Source organism: Propithecus coquereli, unplaced genomic scaffold, assembly GCF_000956105.1.
Source record: "Propithecus coquereli isolate 6110/MARCELLA unplaced genomic scaffold, Pcoq_1.0 Scaffold222, whole genome shotgun sequence".
In the NCBI taxonomy this organism is placed as follows: Eukaryota; Metazoa; Chordata; class Mammalia; order Primates; family Indriidae; genus Propithecus; species Propithecus coquereli.
The window spans coordinates 634,575-641,862 of NW_012147412.1; positions in this window are offsets into that span (position 1 = coordinate 634,575).

A 7,288-nucleotide genomic window follows, 5' to 3' on the forward strand; every position below is an offset into this window, starting at 1 on the left:
GCGACATTTTCACCCACTCAACTTCTATTCTTCTTTGACATCACTATTTTTTAGGAAAATTTACATACATTAAAATGTACAAATATTAGCTGTACAGTGTTGATAAATGTTTGCGTCCAGGTAACCCACATCCCTGTCGTAACAGGGTACGTTACCGTCTCACTGGAAAACCCTTCCACATTCCTTCCCAGTCAGTCCTACCACTCGCCTCCAGCCCAGCTAGTCTAATTTCTAACTCTGGACTCAGTTTGCCTAATCTAGGACCTCACTTAAGTGGAATCGTACAACATGTACAGCTCAGCGCCTTGCTTCTTCCTCTAGCGTAATGTCTTTGGGATTCATCCATCTCGATGCATCTACCAGTAGTGTGCTTCTTTTAAATTGCTGACTAGGATCCCCCCGTATGAACACGTCGGAATTTGTCTAGTGATTTTCCTGTCGACGAGCATTTGGGCTGTTTCCAGAGTGTGACTATTGCGAATAAAGCTTCTGTGAATGTTTATTTTTGTGGACGTGTTTTCCTTTCTCTTAGATAAATACCTACAAGTGGAATTACCACGTCAAATGGTAGGTGTTTCTTTAACTTCATAAGAAACAGTCAAACCTTTTCCCCAAGTGGTTGCACTATTTTGCATTCCCACCAGCATTGTGTATGCGTTCCAGTTGCTCTGCAATCTGGTCCACCTTTCGTTGTTGTGAGGCTTTTAAAATTTAGCCATTCTAGTAGGTGTGTAGTGATATCTCGTCGCGGTTGTACTTTGTACTTCTTCATGAATGACTAATGATGTCAAGCAATGTTTCATGTGCTTATTGGTGTTCATGTATCTTTTATTAATATGAAGTATCTGTCCAAGTCTTTTCTCTAATTTAACAGAATTGCTTGTCTTCTTATTATTGAATCACAGGAGTTCTTTGTGTATTCTGGTAACATGTCCTTTATAAGATATATGTTTTCTGACTATTTTCTTCAAAGCTGTAGCTTGTCTATTAATTTTTTTTTTTTTTTTTTTGAGACAGAGTCTCACTCTCTTGCCCAGGCTAGAGTGCCATAGTGTCAGCCTAGCTCACAGCAACCTCAAACTCCTGGGCTCAAGGGATCCTCCTGCCTCAGCCTCCCAGGTAACTGGGACTACAGGCACGCGCTGCCATGCCTGGCTAATTTTTTCTATTTTTAGTTGTTTGGCCAATTTCTTTCTATTTTTAGTAGAGATGGGGTCTCGCTCTTGCTCAGGCTGGTCTCGAACTCCTGAGCTCAAACAATCCGCCCGCCTCGGCCTCCCAGAGAGCTAGGATTACAGGCATGAGCCACCGTGCCTGGCCTTGTCTATTAATTTTTAATGGTGTCCTTTTATCAGATTTATTAAGGCATAATTTATATAAAATTCACTAATTTTAAGTGTACCAATGAGTTTTTGACAAATGTGAACAGTCATGTGAAAAGCACCTTGAAAAGCATGATATAGAACATTCCCATCCTTCCAAAAACTTCTTTGCACACCCTTTTAGTACATCCCCTACTGCCAGCTGCTGGAAATCACTGATTTGCTTTCTGGCACTATAGTTTTACCTTTTCTAGAATTTCATATTAATGGAAACTTGCAGTATGTAATATTTCATGTCTGGTTTCATTTGTTTGTCATAATGTTTTCAAGATTCATCATGCTATTGCCTGTGTAAGTAGTTCCATCTTAATGTTGAATAGTATTCCCCTGTAAAAATATTCTATAATTTGTCCATTCACCACTTGATGGACATGTGGCGTTAGTTTCAGTTTGGGGCTGTCATAGATGGAGCTGCTATGAATAATTACATAAATGACTTTTTGTGTTTATTTTCATTTCTCCTGGGTAAACACCTAGAAGTGGATTTGTTGGGTCATATAATGACAATATGTTTAACTTTACAAGTAACTGTCAAACAATTTTCCATAGTGGCTATGCTTTTTTGCATTCCCACCAACAAACTATAAGACTTCCATTTTCTCCTCATCCTGCTAACAAATCGTATAATCAGTCTTTTTAAATTTTAGCCATCCTAGTGGTTTTGCAGAGGTATTTCAGCGTGATTTCCATTTGTGTTTATCTAGTGACCAATGACGTTAAGCTTATTTTCTATTTTCTTACCTTTACTGGTGAGATGTCCCTCCTTATCTTTTGCCCAGTTTCTAATCAGGCTGTTTGTCTTCTTACTGAGTAGGAAGAGTTTTTTCTTTAAGTATCCTAGATCCAATTCCTTTGTTAGATACATGTTTCACAAATATTTTCTACCCCATTACGGCTTGCCTTTTCACTTTCTTAACCATGTCTTCTAAAATGCAAAAGCTTTTCATTTTAATGAAGTCCCATATATTGATTTTTTTTCTTGTAAGGGCTGTGCTTTCTTTGTCCTATCTAAGAAATCTCATGTAACTTTAGGTTACAAAGACCTCAAGTCTTTGTTGCACCATTTCAAGTTAATTGTTGTTTATGGTGTGAGATAAGCGTCATTTTTTCCCCTTATACATGGATATCCAATTGTCCCAGCACCATTTGTTGAAAAGATCATCATACCCCCATTGAACTACCTTGCTTGGCACCTTTGTGAAAAATTAATTAACTATATATATATAAATCTATTTCTGGACTCTCTTATCCTGGTCCAGTGACCTAAGTGTCTACTCTACACTGTAATACACTGTCTTAATTGCTGTAACTTTGTTGTAAGTCTTAAAATCAGATAGTAAGTCCTGCAATCTTGTTCTCTGTTTTTCATATTTTTTGTAGCTGTTATAGTCCTTGGCATTTCCATATGAATTTTAGAATCAGCTTGTCCGTTTCTCAAAAAACCTGCCGTGATTTTGACTGAGGGTATATTAATTTGGGGAAAATTGACAGCTTCATAATATCAAGTCTTCTGGTCTATAAACATGGTATATTTCTTTCTTTATTTAGATGTTCTTTAATTTCTCCCAGCAATGTTTTGTAGTTTTTAGTGTACTGTATAAATTTTGCTAAATTGCCCCTAAGCATTTCATGTTTTTATGCCATCATAAATGTTATTTGCAACTTAAATTTCCAACTGTTAGTTTCTAGTATATAGAATTACAATTAATTTTTGCATATTGACTCTGTATCCTGCACCACTGCTAAACTCACTTATTAATCCAGTACCTTATCTTGCCTGCAGGTTCCTTACAATTTTCTAGATAGAAAATTACGTTGTCTGTAAACAAAGACAATTTTGAATCTTCCCAACCAAACAACATGCCTTTTATTTCTTTTTCTTGAATTATTGCACTGGCTAGGCCCTCCAGTACACTGCTGAATAGAAATAGTTATAACAGACTTCCTGGCTTGTTCCTGATATGAGAGTTAAAATATTCAGTCTTTCGCTGCTAAGTATGATATTACCTATAGGGGTTTTTTCAATAGATGCCCTTGTCCAGGTTGTGTAAATTCTCTTCTATTCCTAATTTGCTAAGATGTTATTAAATATCATGAGTCTGTGTTGAATTTTGTCAAAAACTTTCTCTGCATCTATTGACACATTCATGTTTATTTCTCTTAAGTCTGTTTATATGGTATGTTAGTTTTCTACTGTTATCAAAACAAATTTAGTGGCTTAAAGCAACACAAATTTGTTATCTTACAGTTCCAGAGGTTAGGAGTCCAAAATGGGGTCAAATCAAGGTCTTGGCAAGGCTGCATTTCTGCTGGAGGTTCTGGAAGAGAATATTTTTCTTTGCCTTTTCCAGCTCATAGAGGCTGCCCACGTCCCCTGGCTCATGGCTCCTTTTTGACTTCAAAGCCAACATTTGCATCACTCGTCTCTGCTTCTGTTGTCACATGCCTTCTTGTCTGCCTCCTGCCTCCCTCTTTCATGTACGAGGACCCTTGTGGTTACATGGGGCCCACCCGGATAACCCAGAACAATCCCCTGTCTCAAGATCCTTAACTTTATCATATCTGCAAAATTGCTTTTGCTGTGAAAAGTAGTATATTCATAGGTAGCAATAGGCAAGTGTTCTGCCTACCACATGTGGTAAATCATAGATTGGCCTTTTATTTAATGTGGTAAAAAACACATAATATAAAATTTACCCTCTTTACCATGTTTACGTGTACAGTTCAGTAGTGTTAACTATATTCACATTGTTTTGTAAAAGATCTCTAGAACTTTTTCATCTTGTAAAACTGAGACTCTATACCCATCCAACAACAACTCCCCATTTCTTCTTCCTCTCAGCCCTGGGAAACCACCGTTCTACTTTCTGTTTCCATGATTTTGACTACTCTGTCTACTATAAGTGGAATCACACAGTGTTTGTCCATTTGTGACTGTTTATTTCACTCAGCACAATGTCTTCAAGGTTCAATCAAGTTATATACAGATTGATTTTTCAATATTAAACCAACCTTGAATTCCTGGGATACATGACATTTGGTCAAGATTTATTATCCTTTTTTTATGTTGCAGAATTTTATTTGCTAAAATTTGTTAAGAATTTTTCTATCTATGTTCTTGAGAGATAGTGGTTTATAGAATTATTTTTCTTTTTCCACGTAATATCTTTGAGTAGTTTTGATAGCCAGGTAATTCTCGCCTCCTAAAATAAGTTTTAAAGTGTTCCCTCCTCTTCTATTTTCTGCAACAGTTTTTGTAGAATTGATATTTTTTTTCCTTAAATGTTTAGTATACTGGAAATGGCTTGTACTGCCTTGTGAGAATGTATTGTTAAATTTGCAGGAATTTTGTGAACTGGTTGTAAATATAGCCATTATTAAAAATTAAATAAATTATGTTAAACACAAAAATAATAAATATCAAATACTCGACACTTAATATTTTTGCTACATTTTATTAATGTCAATGCTACTGAGTATATCTATGATTATTCCATTTACATGGCATTCTACAGCACATCTCTTCCTAACTCATAATCAATGACATCACATTGGTAGCATAAAATTGGCCACGGTGAGAATATTTACACTATGGAAATTGGCAAATTCTATAAAACAGAGAATTTTTTTCTCTCAGCCAGATGTAAAACATTTACCAGCACACCAGTGGGTAGAATGCACTAGTGAAGCCATCTGATCCTGGAATTTTCTTTAGAGAAAGTGTTTGGGGTTTTTTAACTATAAATTTAATTCTTTTAATAGATACAGAATATTCAAATTATTTATTTCTTAAGTGACCTTTGTAGTTTGTGTTTCAAGAAATGTGTCCATTTCGTCTAAGTTGCTGAATTTATCAGCATATAGTTGTTCATAATATTTTCTTAGGCTTTTTCAATGTCTGTAGGATCTGTAATGACATCCTCTCCTTCATTCCTGATATAGGTAATTTGTGTCATCCCTCTTTTTTTCTTGATCAGCCAAGCTAGAATTTTATCAATTGTATTGATCTTTGTGTGGTGTAAGACCTAAAATTTAGGTCCAATATTATGTGCTGCCTTGACAGCTGGCAAAGTTGGGAGGGCCTCATCTGGCCTAGGTTCAAGTAACCTTTCCCACTCTGCTCTTGTGGATAATGTCCCCTATCAAAATTCTCTTAATCAAGAGGACCAGGTGAAGTTTCCTGCTTATCCATGAATAGCAGGATTTAGTTTCTTGCTAGCCATGGAATTATTCAGACAAGCCAATCACATCCTCCTGCAGGAACCACAGGGAACTCCACTCACTTGGTACTACAAAAACCCGCATCCCAAAACCTCTGGTTGTTCAGTCTGCTCACAAGTGCAACCCATGCGATTGCTCACCTCTGTTCCCAAGTGCAACACCCCATATGGTATGTGGTAGCCTCGTCCCCAGGCTGTGAGTATTTGTGACTATATTCCTTAATGTATTGAACTCTTTATCACTGTGAAATATCCCTTTATTTCTGGTAATATTTTTTGTCTTGAAGTCTATTTTGTCTGATATTAATATAGTAATTCCACCTTTCTGATGAATCATGTTTGAATGGTGTATCAGTCAGGGTTTTACCAGAGAAACAGAACCTACTGGAGATCTATTTCTATATAGATACAGATACGTATATATCTATAGAGAGAGAGAGAGAGAAAATTTCAGGGAATTGACTTATGTCATCATGGGGCTAGCAAATCTGAAATCTGTAGGGTAGGGCAGGCTGGTAGGCTGGAAGATCTCCAGCAGGAGCTGAGGCTGTAGTTCATAGGCAGAATTTCTTCTTTCTCTGGAAAACCTCATTTTGCTCTTAAAGTCTTTCAACTGATTGGATAAGACCCACCTGGATTATGAAGGATAATCTCCCTTATTTTAATATGCAATATACATTCACAGCAACACCTAGATCAGTGTTTCATTGTCTAGCTAAGTGGGTACTATAGCCAAGCCAAGTTGACATGTAAAACGAACCATCACAAATGGTATATTTTTTCCATCCTTTTACTTTCAAACTGTTGATGGTTTTGTATTTAAAGTGCATCTCTTATAGTCAGCACAAACCTAGGTCCTGCTTCTTTCTTCAGTTGGATCATCTATACCTTTTAATTAGTGTTTAATTATCAATTTTATCAATAATCTATCAAATTACATTTGATATAATAATTGATAAATTTGGGTTTAGGTCTGCCATTTCCTGTTTGCTTTCTATTTGTTTCATCTGTTTTCTTATTCATTTGTTCTTCCTTTCCTGACTTATCTGGAATGAATCAAGTATTTTCAATATTTTATTGTGATTCCTCTGTTAACTTTTTGACTATTTTTCTTTGCATTTTAGAAGTGTTCCAGGTATTACAATACACATCTTTACTTACTACAATGTACTTAGAGTTAATATTGCAGTGCTTCACATAAAACACAGGACTCTGTTGCAACAGGAACAGCTCCATTTACATTTTTTTAAATTATTATTATTTAAGAACTTTACTAACAGGTGCTTGCAGTTTGTTGACTTTTTTTTTTTTTTTTGAGACAGTGTCTTACTCTGTCGCCCAGGCTAGAGCGCAGTGGCATCAGCCTAGCTCACAGCAACCTCAAACTCCTGGGCTCAAGCGATCCTCCTGCCTCAGCCTCCCGGGTAGCTGGGACTACAGGCACGAGCCACTGTGCCCAGCTAATTTCTTTCTATTTATAGTAGAGACGGGGTCTTGCTCTTGCTCAGGCTGCTCTCGAACTCCTGACCTCTAGAGATCCTCCCGCCTCAGCCTCCCAGAATGCTAGGATTACAGGCGTGAGCCACCGCGCCAGGCCTGCTCCATTTACATTTACCTCCACACTTTGCACTGCTTTCATCATATATATTAACTTACATAGGTAATAAACTCCTCACGACAGTGTTA